The following is a 15,505-nucleotide window of genomic DNA, read 5'->3' as shown; positions in this document are numbered from 1 at the left end:
TCTGGCAGGCTTTTCTCTTAAATTATATTCTTGCATGTAGAGAACAGCAATGCTTCAGCAATCTAATATTAATGCATTCAATGTGAAGTTACTTTATACATTATTGTTCTTTAACTCAGTAATGAAGGAAGAAAGGCGAGTGCACCATGATTGAATACAAGTACTAAATAAGAAAGTTGTCTCATAAATCAGCAACTGTTTCAAGTCTCATAAAAAAAATCTCTTAATTGTTGAGAAAGAAACAGGAAAAAGAGTCATAAAACTCACTGATTATGTTACTTCTTAAATGAATATCTTAAGATAGTTATAAACAATTTTTAATCATTATATTGAATGTGATTCTCTTATAAGCATTATCTTTTATGATGTCTTCTCTGATTTCAAGTAACCAGAAACTCCAATCATTACTATTTCATTATCTGACATCATGAGAGTTTCTCTACCTTTCTTTTTAATTTGGAGTAAATATTAGCTATGAATAAAATTACACAAATTTTTAAGCTAGTTGACCACTATGGTTACTGAAGCTTCCAAGTTGTTCCCTAGGTTTTTACACATACTGTATGCAGTTCTTTGAAAAATTATCCTAAAAATACATTTCATATGTTCTCTAATTCTATGTGTTCTTCTAAAACATGTAGCATGAATCTTAAAAGTTCTTATTAATAAAATCAAACCTGAGGCCAGTTATTGGGGTCAATGCTGGTAGATCAGAGAGACAGAACAAGCCACAGCTAACCTCACCTGGCCAGATCCTCAGCTGGTCTTGTTTCCTCAGACTGGGAGCTTCTGAGTCCTCATCCAGAATGAATCTCAGCTGAACTGTGCTGCTGGAAAGCCTGAAGCTTAACCAGCCACATGCTTAACCAGCCAAATGCTTCTAGTTTCTGGTCCTCACACCCTTTAAACCTTCCTGCTTTCTACCACCACTCCCTGGAATTAAAGGCTTGCTTTTTGGGATTAAAGGCATGATGAGTCACCATGCCTGCCTGTATCCTTGAACAACATAGATTTCTGCCTCTGGAATGCTAGGATTAAAGGCGTGTGCCACCACTGCCTATCCTTTATGTTTAATATTGTGGCTGCTCTGTCTCTGACCCCAGATAAGTTTATTAGCATGCACAATATTTGGGGGAATACAATACCACAAAAACATTATTTGTTTTATGTGTGTAATTATTTAGCTCACATGTATGTGTTTGCACCACATGTGTGTAGTACTTGCAGAGGCTGGAACTGGAGTTACACCATATGAGCATTTGGAATTGAACCCACATCCTCTGGAAGAGAAGCTAGTGCTCTTATCTGCTAAGCCTTGTCTCCAGCCCCATCTAATTTTCTACTTCCAATAATACTTCACTGTCCAGAGTAAGACCTAGTTATAAACCATCTCTTTTATCTGGTGATAATCATAAGTAAATTTCTTAATTCCTGTTTTTAATGATTTATATATTTATTGTCTGTGGGAGTTGAGAGATAAGTATGTAATGTGCACACATGTGCATGTGTGTCACACTATATGTGGAGATCAGAGAACAACTTCTGGGAATTGGATTTTGCTTCTACAATGAGGCAGGGTTTTTATATGGCAGTGTGTGTGTGTGTGTGTGTGTGTGTGTGTGTGTGTGTGTGTGTGTGTGTGTGTTAAGCATTATAACAGAACTGCATAGGTCATTTTTCATACCTGCACACCTATGTTCTTTTCTGATACATTTCAGCTCCCCTAGGAAAAGAGCAAGCTATTTCCTCATGTATTAACCTTCATTCTCACACAGAGTTTCTTTGTAAAAGAACATACTTATTTCTAATAAGCTTTTTTGTCATTTAATCACATCATAATTTGTATATAAATTGTCCACTTAATTTGCCTAATTTAAAATTGTATTACTGCCACACAACAAATCACATTAGTGCACTAAAATTTCAGGTTTATGGTATTATCCTTTTAGCAACCAATTTCTAAATATTAAAACATCATTTACTTTGTTAATTGCTAGATAGCAGCTTTTGCTAATTTTCCTCTCTCTGCCTTTTATCTGATAAGATAGTGTCTCCATGGAAGGAAGTTAAGTATGTCTACATGAAACAATCATGTAGAGGACATCATCAGTTTGTAATAAATAAAATAATCATAATGTCAAATCTGAAATAAACTAGAACTTCCTTTATTGTCAACTTAATTACTTGGTAGTTTGCTACAGTAGGGTAAGCCTCTGTTTATGAGCACATTGGACTATTATAAGAAAATTTGTCCAACAATTTATCACAAAATAGATGTCCACTATGCATGAAAAGCACAATTCACATAAGAGCTTAGTAATTGACTATATTAAGAGGTATAGACTCTTTTGTTTGGCATTCATCGTGATTTGTTTTTTGGCCTTAGCATTTGGGAGTTTAATTTTCTCTCAAATTTTATGCATAAACCCCAAGTTCTCACATCCTTCCTTGTTACTCAGTGTATTTCTCCTGCTTAAAAATGGCTCAGAATATATTTTAATGCTCAAGAGTACATGCACATTTTTCAATACTTAAGTCACTGATTTGCTTTTCCTTCATTCTCTCTTAATCATAGATTATATTTTGGAATGACAATCTTGTTTAACCACTCATGTGATTTAATTTTCATAGCTAGATTTATAAGCGTGAAAGACATGATCTGATGTCATTTACTCTGTTTTTCCTTTATAGAACTTATTCCAGTATTAAGCTCATTAAAAGGCATGCATTCACAATCCTGAATACAATAATGTAAATCATTCATTTCAACCAACACTTAATACTAATATAGTGGCCACATACTATATATTCACCAATGTAGTAGTTGCTTGCTTTGAAGGTATGGAATTAAAACCAACTTGAAATTTGCTTTAGGAATAGCTTACAAACTAATTTAGAAAAGAATAATTAAAAGCACGCGGGACAGCAAATCCACTATTCAAATATGTTAAGAGTGCCATGTGTAAATTTTATATATCGGTGCTATTGATATGAGATGATATTAAAAGCAAGGCTTAAATAGATAAATCTGAGGTACAGCTGACTGGCAATTTTGAGATAAAAGGATAAAATTAAAAAATACTAAGATGTTATTGTAGAATATATAAATTGAAAATTATTTTCAATGATAGTACTATAAAATTAGATTTAATGCAAAAGGGTAAAGCAACCTTTTCCAGTTTAAAATTTTTGGTAACAGCAATAATCCAATTAAATATACTGGTCCATCTACAGAAAATAACACTAATCAGTGATCAACAGTGATAGAGGTTTTTAAACCTAGAAAAAATGACTTTAATATACTATTTAGTGATAAAACATGATTATGGTATTTAAAATAACAGAGAATAGAAGGAAAAGGGAAAGTCTTTTTCCTGTTTTCTATATTTCTGCCTCTGCAAGTTCACTGATATGTGAAATTTTTGAGCTTCCTTAAGAAATGACTGATTTATTAATGATGTACATGGAATTTGTTCTTGAGGAGAGAGGAAGTTAAAAACATAGACTCAGGATGCTAAACAGTATTAATGTTAACAAGATGTGTAAGATCTATGGTTTCAACATATCAGGATTCACAGTATTCATATTTAGTTGATTTTTCTGACTTTAATGTGATGATTAAATTATCACAGTGAGCAGGCTTGGTGACAGTTTGATAATCCCAACACTGAAGTGACTGACAAAGGAGGCTCAAGTTCACAACTAGTCTGACTGAATAAGAAGATGCTGCTTCAGAAAAACCAGCCAACTAACCAAGCAAACAAACAAAACCAGAGAAATTAAAAGCAAAAATAAAATGAATCGCTGTGGGTTATGCTGGATTATTCATGTGAATTAACTGGTCTTTGTTGCTGTCTCAGAATCTCCTCTCTTCTCTTCTCCCCTCCTGCCCCTCTCCCCCTCTCTCTTTCTTCCTGTATACACATGCAAACATACATATACCTATACATACAGCCCAGGGTAACTTGACATTCATTATGTAGCTCTCAGTGGCCTTGAATATGATATAGCTGCTTTGGCCTTCCACATGTTAGGATTACATTAATGTTTCACTAATTTTTATTTATAAGCTGAAAAATAGAGTACTCTGACTTATACTATCATAGTTTGTCGTGCCAGCTAGCATGAACTAGCCTTCATATTCCTGATTACTACTGGCATGCTGATACGATGGTAAATAAGTATTTCCATGAAAGGAAGTAAACATTATGTCTAGATGAATGATCATGTATATGACAACATTTAGCTGTTTGTAAGCAATAAAAGAACTATTTGATGTGAGGGGATATTATTTTCTGTTTTGTTTATAATTTTAACAGATATTACCATATGATTATAGTCTCAAAACTATATAATAATCCCTAGATGGAATTCTTCCAAGATTCTGTGTGTGCAGACCTTCTCTATTCATTAGCAGAAGTAAATAATAAGTGCGGGTGCCAAGGATCTGCCAGGGATACACTACTACCTCTTCAACTCTCAAAGACTACCATCTCAGGGAACTGGATTAAGCACTTCTGAACACCTCTCTAAGAAAAATCCACCACCTTGGCAACTCCAACCTCTCCAATTTTACTTACAAAACACCTGGCCATGTGACCATTGAATTCTTGCCTCTCCCATTACTCCCTGACACATAACACCTCTTCAGTCCCCTAGTTTCTGAAACCCCATGCTCCCTTTCTCACTACTATTTTTATTTCTACATTTTTTTTGCTTTATAATTAATTTAATTTTACATATCAGCCACAGATTCCCCTGTCCTCCCTCCTCCCACCTCCAAGGCTTCCTCTCCCATACTCCCTCCCCCATTCCCACCTCCTCCAAGGCAAGATCTCCCCTGGGGAGTCAGCTCAGCCTGGTAGATTCAGCTGAGGCAGGTCCAGTCCCCTCCTCCCTACACCAAGGCTGAGCAAAGTGTCTCAGCATAGGCTCCAGGCTCCAAAAAGCCAGCTCATGCCCTAAGGACAGGTCCCAGTTCCACTGCCTGTGGGCCTCCAAAATAGTTCAAGCTAATCAACTGTCTCACTTATCCAGAGGGCCTGATCCAGTTCCATGGGGGCTCCTCAGCTAGTGGTTCACAGTTCATGTGTTTCTGCTAGTTTGTCTCTTTGTCCCTGTGCTTTTTCCAATCATGGTCTCAATATCTCTTGCTCATACAATCCCTCCTCTCTCTCGCTGGTTGGATTCCTGGAGCTCCATCTGGGGCTTGGCCGTGGATCTCTGCATCTGCTTCCATTAGTCATTGGATGAAAGTTCTATCATGACAGTTAGGGTGTTCGGCCATCAGATCACCAGAATAGGTCAGCTTGTGCTTTCTCTCGACCATTGCCAGTAGTCTATAGTGGAGTTATCTTTGTGGATGTCTGGGGACCTCCCTAGCACTCTGCTTCTTCCTATTCACAGGGGGTCTACATTTATCATGGTCTCTCTTTCCTTGTTCTCCCACTTCCTTTCTCACTTCTTAACAGTGTACAACTTCTGTTACACAATCTGCTCTACATACCTTCTTGAAAATGGTTTCTCCCACATATGTAATACTGCCACCGTCACTTCTGAAGCACTGTACCCCTTAAAACACCCTGCTAGAAATCGCTGATTATTGCCCTCACCCTCCAGAATGCCCTAACCACCCTCCTGTGTAAATGCCTTAAGTCTCAAAATTTCCAGTTCCTCTAACTTCTGGGTGCTCCTCATATTTTTAATTTTCCACATCAGAAAACACTTGTGCTCCTGGACACCTGTCCTCCAGAATGCCCCCCCACACCCCATAAACCCCTACATCTGGAAAGAACCTCCTCCTCAATCACACATTCAGCTCACACATTCTGTAGCACCCAATGATTCTGAAACCCCTGCCCTCACATTTTGAGCATTCCTTCTTCTCTGGTAACTCTACCTCACCATGGGTAGATCTCTCCTATCCTTGGAAATCTGAGCTCTTTCAGTGCTTGAATTTCTCTAGTATGCGGAATTCTCTTCCTCACTGCATGATCCCACCTTGTACTCTTTTATGATATCCCATGCCTCCTGTGAAATTACCAAATCTTCCTACTGCCACTAAAACTAAAAGAAAAGCATGGTTGGTTTGTTTCTGACATGGTCTCCTTGTGTTTCCACCTCAAGGCTTAAACATTCCTCCTGGTTCAGCTTCCTTGATGGCTGAGACTATAGGGAAAGAAAAACATAAAAATTATCTTTTCCCAAAGCCTGCGTTGCAGTCTCTAAAGCTTGTGTTGATATAAGTAAACCATTTTGAGCCTCCTTAAATAAATATGTCTTTTATTGAGTATGTATGTGAAAGACAGCCCCAGATTTATGGTAGGGGAAAATAAGAGAAGGGAAATATAATGTTGAGATTTATAAGCATGCAGAGCTGGTTTCATTATATATAATTTTTTTTTGTTTTTGTTTTTGATATATGACTTCAACACAGTGTCTTTGTTGTCTGGAACTCTCAGTGTAATCTAGGTAGGTGTAGATCTTGTTCTGTGCCTGAAGGTGCCATCAAGTGGGTAATTTTCCTTTGTCCACACTATGTTCTGGGATGACAGGTTTCTGTCATCATGCAGAGTTCCAAGATCTATAGTGTCCCACATGACTCTAGTTCAGGTGTTCAGTGGACATTATTTGAAAGGCAATTTTTTTCAAAGCTATGGTTCTTAATCTTTACCAGATAAGGAATATTTTCCATTATTGACAAATTATTGAGGACCCTAAGGGGCATCTCTTTATGTGGTAAATAGTTTGTGATCTCTATCATTCCAATCGGAATTTGTGGCTTTAAAACTAAAATACATATTTTAAATATTTAAAAATAACAATCACAAACCTATGTGCAATCTAGATACAATTTCGGTTAAATATCATATTTTCCAAATGAAAATAGTGCCAAGAAAATAGCACTTTATGTTTTCCAATTTTCTTTCATATACAACTTAATAATTTTCATATCTTCTTCTAAATGTAGTCTCCTGTAGGTATATTTTAGCTGAAGTACATAAATGCAGTCAAGCCTTATTTGTAATACCATTTTAGGAAGAGAAAAATCTTGAAGATACATATATACTGCAATGACACTTTGACGTTCTGTCTTAGATGTGTTACTGTTACTAAAAATTTCTATATTAATCAATTTATATTGGACATTAAAATTTAGGAGCGGTATGGAAAATAGAAAATTAATTACTCCATAAAGTAAAGTTTTTATCAACCACTCAAAGGGTCAATTAACATCATGGAAAAGAGGGGCAAGTGTAGCTGAAGTTTTCCTGTGTCCCAGCCTGCCAGCAGTCAGGGCAAATCTCTCCTACTAGCATCCCCCAAGTAAACACACAGAGACATATTACTTATAAACTGTATGGCCGTGGCAGGATTCTTGCTATCTGTTCTTATATCTTAAATTAACCCATTTCCATAAATCTATACCTTGCCACATGGCTCATGGCTTACTGCTGTCTTACATCATGCTTCTCCTCATGGTGGCTGGTCCTGTCTTCCTGCCTCAGCCTTCTACCTCCCAGAATTCTCCTCTTCCTTGTCCTGCCTACACTATCCTTCCTGCCTGGCTACTGGCCAATCAGCATTTTATTTATCAGTCAATCATAGCAACATATATTACAGCATACAGGACATCCCACAGCAGGGCCAAAAGAATGTTAAGAACATGAAGTTTAGAGAAGTATAAATCACTGTATTCTACTCATGATATGGCAGGGCATTCTTGAACTCTCAGCAGCTAAGTTGCCTGTACATGAGATCACAGAGAGGGAGGGGCTCAAGAGGCCCCACCCCCTGAGAATTTGTAGTAAGTTAACAGTTGCTAGGAGAAAAAGAGACATTTTCTCTAGTGGAGTATATCCTGGTAAGTTACCCATTCTATAAATCACCCTTCAACCACACTCCTGTACGCAAACCCTTACTAAACTTACTGGGTAACGAAACCAAAAAGCCTTGAAAGTAGAAAGGAACTAGTTGGGAAGTGGAAAGAGATAAGAGGGAGTAGAAGGGGGCAAGAATGTGCAATGGGAGTTGAATATAATCAAAATACATAAAATGAGTTCATGAAAATGTAATAATGAAATCTGATATTAAGTATAATTAGTTTATGCTAATACAAACTTTAAAATAGATATATCTTATTACTTTCTTAATTTTAAAGCACTGTAGAAATTTAATATGGACATATATGTGATTGTTGATAGAGGAATTTCATGAGCCAAGAAGAAGAAATAGATTAGGTACACAAGTGTGGGTACAAAAACATGAGGGGGGATGTAATATCTATTGGTTTATAGTAGGACATAGATAACTGAATAAATGACTAATACTGAGAAAATACTCATCCACTTTTTCTCAGAGGGTTTTTCTGAATAAAAGAACATTTCTTTTTTCTTAGCATTCTTCATTAATTTTAGTTGCAATTGTTGTTACTTTAAGTTTTCATTCTATAACCTAAATCTTATTGCCAAGTCACCACAAGTACTTTAATAAACTATCTCATTTCTTTCATATATGTTAAATGGGAAAGAACCGGAAAAGGAATTTGGAAGGGAAAATCTGGAGAGGTGAAAGAAAAAAGAAGTGTGTGCTATCCCAGATTCCAAATTAGGTAAGTAATTGAGGAATGATGAATGATGTGTTTTCATGTGGTGCTGATAATGGAGCTAAGGAGAAGAAAAATGCTGATCAAGTCATTACTAAAATAGACAACTGAAGTTGCTCCTCATACTAGGTTGCCTTGTCCAGCCTTATAACTAAGGGAGGTGCTTAGTCCTACTACAATTTAGTATGCCATGTTATGTTGATAGTTGTGGGAGACTTGCCCTTTCCTAAACAGATAAAAATGAGGAGTGGTTTGGGGGATGGGAGCAGAGGGTGAATGTGGGAGATACTGAGAGTGGAGGAGGGAGGTGAAGTGACAGTCAGGATGTAAAAAACATGAATGAATGAATGAATGAATGAATGAATGAATGAATGAATGAATAAATAATAAAACTCAACAACAACAACAAAAGCATAATCTGGTTGAGGAAAATAAAAATGTTTATACCAATAATCAATTGTTAAATGTGATAAGTAATAAAATAAAATGTATAAAATGCTATAAAAGTATATTTATGAGACCTGACTTTTTTCAAGGTTATAAAAAGGCTTCTCAAAAATAAACACAATCAAGTTATGCTCACAGAAGCAAATACTATATGCAAAGGCCCAGGATAGAAAGAATGTGGTATATCTGAAATAGTGATGGAAGACCACTGAGTTGGAAGTACAGAGAAAGGAAAGGATGAGTGTGCTAAAAGGTAATGTAGAAGAGAAACACAGTGATGAAGTTGTTCAGGCTGGATATTATAGACTCAGTTGAGGTTTTTGGATTGTTTGCTAAGAGCCATGAAGGTCTTTGGTTTTATTTGTTGAGCTCATGAAAAGTGAATCAACCAAAACTGAAAAGTAAAAAGTAGAAGAGTTAGGAAGAAATTTTGAAAGGTGAATTGTGTGGCCAATATTCATGATGCTGCAGTCATGAATGTCTTACCAAGAAGATCTGCAATTTCATAATTATTTTGTAATGAACTATTTCTTTTAGAATTTAGCAAGCAACTGAGAGATTTTATAACTGCTCAAATCACACAATAAACAGGTTTCTGGAGATAATAAGTAACAAATCACTATGGCTACCACTAAATATCTTCTACTGGCTTTTTTCTCTCTTGTAATTTAATATATTTCATAGCTTATAATATTTTAAATACTATTACAGTTATATATGCACTATCTAAAGTCACAGAGTCTTAATATTTTTACTCATATATATTTTTATCAAACCAAATTAAAAACAAACCATGCCATTTAATTATACCTATTTAAATATTTCCTTTCTTAAATAGGCCTCTTTTTTTCTATGTAACTAGTTGTTTCACAGAATATCTCAAGTTCTGTATTTTTCACACTTCCTCACTATATCATTTAACTTGTTCCTCTGTCTACTTTGCATGACACATCCTCATTATTTGCTGACAGAGTACTGGTTCCACTCATTTTTGACATATTTTAAGCAAAAACCCAATTTTTCTAATTTTTATTCCTTCCTTTAAAAGTTAAGCCCCAAAATTATGATTGCCTGTTTTGCCATTCAGGATAAACTTTGGGGCAATTAATTTTTCCCATTTATAAATGATTATGGTTATATTAAAGTTACCTAATCATGATTCATTTTCTAAGTTGATGAAAAGCAAGTTGCCCTCCATGTGAGCTGTTTATAAACTTTTAAAGTGTTTCTCTATTTGTCCCCTTTGGATTTTGAGAAAATCTGTTGCTATATAGTGCGGGCTAAGCTGGAATTCTTCTCCTACATGCTAAAATTATAGGATTCTGCTGCCACACTTTGCTACTTGTTTGTCTGTTTTGTTTAATTATTGATTTTATTCTGATGAGGCATTTTGTATTGACACATTTTGGAGTCATGTAGCACATAAAATATAAGATGTTTATAGAGGTGCTTATTAGAATACTTAGGGTAATAAATAATTTATCTGTGTGCTCACATTCATGGTTGTTGCTGAATTAGAATTTAAAACTTAATTTCATAAAGGAAAAAAGTTAAATTCGACCTGATAGACTCAGTCCAGACAGGTCCGGTCCCCTCCTCCCAGATTGAGCCAAGCATCCCTGTATAAGTCCCAGGTTTCAAGCAGCTATCTCATGCAGCGAGCCCAGGACCACTGCCTAGATGCCTCCCAAACAGATCAAGCCTTGATCTGGAGGTGGTGGGAATGGGAGGTGGGCTGGGGGGGAGGGGGACAGGAAGGGGGAGAACAAGGGAATCTGTGGCTGTTATGTAGAACTGAGTAGTATTGTAAAATAAAATAAATAAAAGAAAAAAAGTATTGAAATCATTTAAAAAAGTTAAATTCTTAAATTATCACATAAAGAAAAAGAAGTTACTGGGCTTAGCGTAAACAACATGAATTGATTGAGAACTTTATATCCATAATTCCAGCAACTATATAGGCAAGTTAGCTCAATATCAGTCAAAGGATGAAAAATAAAACAGATGCAATCTCACTTTGGAACAATGTGGGGCTTATGCTTTTAGATCCTTAGGGACTGTCAATCTAGTGAGGCAAAAGAAAAATTCAAATAAGAATCTAAAGATAAAATGGAAGAAACATATTGCTTTGCTGAATAATAGATATAAGTAATAATCTGAAATAGAAAAGGAGAAAATATTTAGTAGAGTTTCTAGACTATTTAGACAGAATTAGGTAGTCTTCTTTTCCTTTTTGTTGATTAAAATAACTCTATTAACTAACCATCAGTTTTCTCATGGGTATAAAGACAAGTGAAAACTTGAATCAGTGTAAGTTTAACAGTACTTATAAGCAAGTTGAATAAGGAAGGAAAGACTTGTAAAGTAATAAATTATATTTTACCTATCTCCTTTCTCCCAAAATTATACAGACTATTGTGAAAGTTAAGTTCCAAGTAGTCATATGACAATGCAGAATAATCTACTGACTAATCTATCCTCGAGTCTCATCTCTGTCCTGCCATATAACTAAGATTTTTTTGCTATGAATTCCTGAAACTTTTAGATTTATTTGGTAAATTTGCAAAATATTTTCATTAAGATGTCTTAGTGTATAAAAATGGATTTTGTCAGATAATTTATATTTTACTTTTATTAAATTGTCTCCTACCCTCTCAAAGAAATATTTGACTTCTGACCTGAACACCAAGTGCAATATACAGCTACAAATAATACAAGCACTCTTCTATTTGTAACATTCCTATACAGCACAGACTTGAAATCACACTGCTGAAGGTTGAATCTCATTTTATTCCCTACTAGCTATGGGAAATTTGAACACAATGCTTAACCTTTTTGAGATTGTTTCTTCACTTGTAAATTAAGGAAAAGAATTGTACCTAATCCATAGAATTATCTAAAGTTAAATGAGACAAAACATGCAAACCACGCAGAACAGTACCTGCTCACCATGAGTGTTGATAGCAGCTATCAACCATTATATATGACTGATGATAACTGTCATAAGTATATCATCTCTATATTTATATAAACATTTTCAATTTCTAATCTAATCCTAAAGAGGATTCTATTTGAAAACAGGGACAGTAGCTAGGACTGTAAAAAGTAATGATCCTATACCAATTCCATTTTCAGAAAATAAAATGGAGAGAGGTTGTACCATTTGGCTGTGAGCATTCAGCAATGGATCCCAGAACAACTAGGCCATCATATGAAGTGAACTGTCTGTCTTAACATGCTTTATTTAGCTTAGTGTTCTTCTCAATTTTCAGCTTTCTTCTCCCCATACCCTCGAGGATGAACACTAAATGATCTCTTTGCATAGTTTTTCAAACTAGACTAGATATGCAAATGATGTACCTTTTGCTTCTGGCATAATGAAGTTATGTTAATACAAATTTCAGTTTCTGATGCTTCTGAATATACTGTACCATTACTTTTAGTAGCTATCTATAATTAAATCATTGTCACATTGATATGTTGTGGACCTGGAATTTTAAGGAAATGTGCATATGCTGTCATTTGTACCAGGAGAAGCCCTGTGACATATAAATATCCATAGCTTCAATGATAATTATATTGCATTTACCTCTTTCGCTGTGAAATTATTAACATGTGCATCACAAATCTCTGTTCTGTTTTCAAAAATTTATAAAAAGAAACCTTTTTATGTGTGTGGGGGGGTTGCAGAAGGTAGCATTGAAAAAAAACAAGTAAAGTGATTGAAAATCACTTTTAAATTATCTGCGTTATTTGGAAAATAGTTAATAGTTCCCAAGGTATTTTGCTTCCTCCATGTAGGGCCATAATATTTTATAAGTTATTAGAAGAGATGACAAGTGTATCTTGGTAAAACTGGATCCTAGGGGAAAGTTGACACATTTTATAATATAAATCTCTTTGCTCAGTGTTGGGCTTCTAAAAGTATCTCATGTTCCTTTACTAAAACATATATCACTTCTATTTAACAAACACCCACAATATATATGTGTAAATATGGAATAAATTAAAGGTAAGTCAATCTACTTTGAAAATATCCCATTTGCATACTGGTGATGAATTAAATTAATCTGTAGATGCTTATAGTGGAACTTTATACTGTCTTAAATTTTCAATTTAAGAATTCTGGCTAAGAACTTCTATAAAATTTATACTGTGAAGTATTTGTTAAATAGAAACTGGGATTATGGGGAGAGGATATGTAAAAACCATATTTGTTTGAGAAATACATTTATTTTAGTCATATTGTCACATGGATGAAAAATAACCAGTGTTCAGTTAGTTTTGGTTTATGTTTGTAGCTAGAGTTTTCCTGCCTTGCCCACAGTCAGGACAAATCTTTGTCACTCGCCAGTCCCACAGCTAGTCAGACCCAACCAAGTAAACACAGAGACTTATATTGCATACAAACTGTATGGCCATGGTAGGCTTCTTGCTAACTGTTCTTATACCTTAAATTAACCCATTTCTATAAATCTATACCTTGCCACGTGGCTGGTGGCTTATCGGGATCTTCATATGCTTCTTGTCATGGCAGCAGCTAGCAGTGTCTCCTTCCGCCTTCCTGTTCTTTCTTTTCTCCTCTCGGTTAGTCCCGCCTATACTTCCTGCCTAGCCACTGGCCAATCAGTATTTTATTTATACAGAATGATATCCACAGCATATGTTAGATAATCTCTTAAAAAGAATAACTAGAATTTACAGAATATTTTGAATTTATAACATATAGCTACCATGTCTCACTTCATAAAAGACACTACTCTAGAAAAATATATTTTGTCAAAGAATGAAAATGTGCACATAGAAAATTTGTGAAATTCTTTGACAGAATAAATAAAATTTGGGGAAATGCTTAATTAAATTAGGAACTTGTGTACATCCAGCTTTAACCATTCATATTGGCACTATATAGGCTATTGCCATTTTTGTCAGTGGTTTCTTGGATAAAACAAAGTGGAGAGCAACATTAGTTTTTTTTTCTGATGTAGTTTGCTCTTTTCTTCAGACCATATTCCTGCTGTTTTCAAGTAATTTCAGAAATATATGCAGAAATCTCTCCCCACTACCTCAGTAATAACTAAAAGATTAAGCCTAGTTAAGATGAATCAATCTTAATACTTAGATATTATATTATAGGCAGTAAAGTTGTATGTATAGCATCTGTAAATAATTTATATCTGTAACTCATAAAATATGTTATTAGAAACAGTTTGCATACTTCTTAGTTCAGTATGTGAGAGAGTCTGAGAAAAATAGTACGTGTCATAGTTTGATTTCTATTTCTGTGATAAACATATTCTGAAGAAAACAATTTAGGGGAGAAAAGGATTATTTTTGTTTATAACTCCAGGTTAGTTTATCATTGTGAGAAAGTCAATACAGGAACTTCAAACAGCTAGTTCACATCATATCCACAGTCAAGAGCTGAAATAAATCAATGGAAACATGCTCAATTTCCTATTTGCACTGAACTCTATTTATATGCTCTGAATTTCTGGTACCCAGAGTTACCTGGGTCTTTCCATATGAGTTTATTAAGACATTACACCACAAATATGCGTAGAAACAAACCCAACAAATCCTGGTTGATATTCTCTCCCCAGGTGTTTCTTGATTGTGTCTAGTTGATAAATCTGAACATCACAATACACAATGGCAGTGAGCACATGCTCAGCACCCTTGTCTTCTTGTTGTAATTTTATTGTAAATGAAAGAACCAGAACTCTTTGTAGAGGAGGCTGATTCTGGGGATAATTCAGGGTATAGACAAAATATTCTACACTGCCTGCTAAGAGTCAGAAAGTATATGAATACTGAAGAATACAAAATGATCTGTATATGTGAAAGGGAGACAAATATTTATAATGGCTAATGCTAAATTATATAAACAACAGAATAAATTAATACCTGCTCACAAGATAAAAAGGAGCTAAATTAAAAAACTGTTAATAGCCAAAGCTAATATATTTTGAATGACAAAATAAGTTAATATTTACATAAAGTATAATATCAATACTCATGAATACACAGTGAAATGAATAATTTAGTCAATAAATAAATAAGGATGAAAAGAAGTCTTTCATAGGGACATATAATTTATATATTTCTCCATCAACAGAGTGGAATATATCTTCCCAATCACTAAGTGTGGATTGAATGTACTGACATCCTTCAGGAAAATAATGCAGCATGCAAAATGAGGAAGAATAATTATACATTAGAGTTAAACTGGCATAATACCTGTCTGCCAATCAAAGACAATAGTGGTAAGTCCTATCTATGAGTAATATAAACCATGAATATGCTATAATGGCAATAGTACTTTTTCCATGTGTTCTTATTTGTAATAACATATAACCCAAACCTAACTCTGGTCAAAAAATCATAAAATTCCAAATTGAAATAAAATTCTACCAATTAAATGTCTGATCATTACTCTTCAAAATACACATG

At 34.8% G+C, this 15,505-nt stretch overlaps 1 protein-coding gene across 10 annotated transcripts in view; it reads left to right on the top strand.

The window, feature by feature from the left end:
* Fam133a (family with sequence similarity 133 member A) overlaps positions 1-15,505 on the top strand; it is a 42,939-nt gene that overhangs the window by 10,697 nt on the left and 16,737 nt on the right. For 3 of the 10 annotated variants that reach the window (XM_016004104.3, XM_016004103.3, XM_016004105.3), the window contains exon 4: positions 8,531-8,611. The exons of 2 other annotated variants lie outside the window; for them this stretch is intronic. The gene's annotated coding sequence lies outside the window, so the exon portion shown is untranslated. Of the gene's footprint in view, positions 1-1,218; positions 1,369-7,799; positions 7,865-8,530; positions 8,612-15,170; positions 15,319-15,505 lie in introns of those variants that run through there. 5 more of the 10 variants (XM_042269648.2, XM_042269649.2, XM_042269644.2 and 2 more) reach the window with 5 other exon arrangements.

This window comes from Peromyscus maniculatus, chromosome X (assembly GCF_049852395.1).
Source record: "Peromyscus maniculatus bairdii isolate BWxNUB_F1_BW_parent chromosome X, HU_Pman_BW_mat_3.1, whole genome shotgun sequence".
In the NCBI taxonomy this organism is placed as follows: domain Eukaryota; kingdom Metazoa; phylum Chordata; class Mammalia; order Rodentia; family Cricetidae; genus Peromyscus; species Peromyscus maniculatus.
Note: the sequence above shows the minus strand (reverse complement) of the source record. Positions and strands in the feature narration are given on the sequence as shown.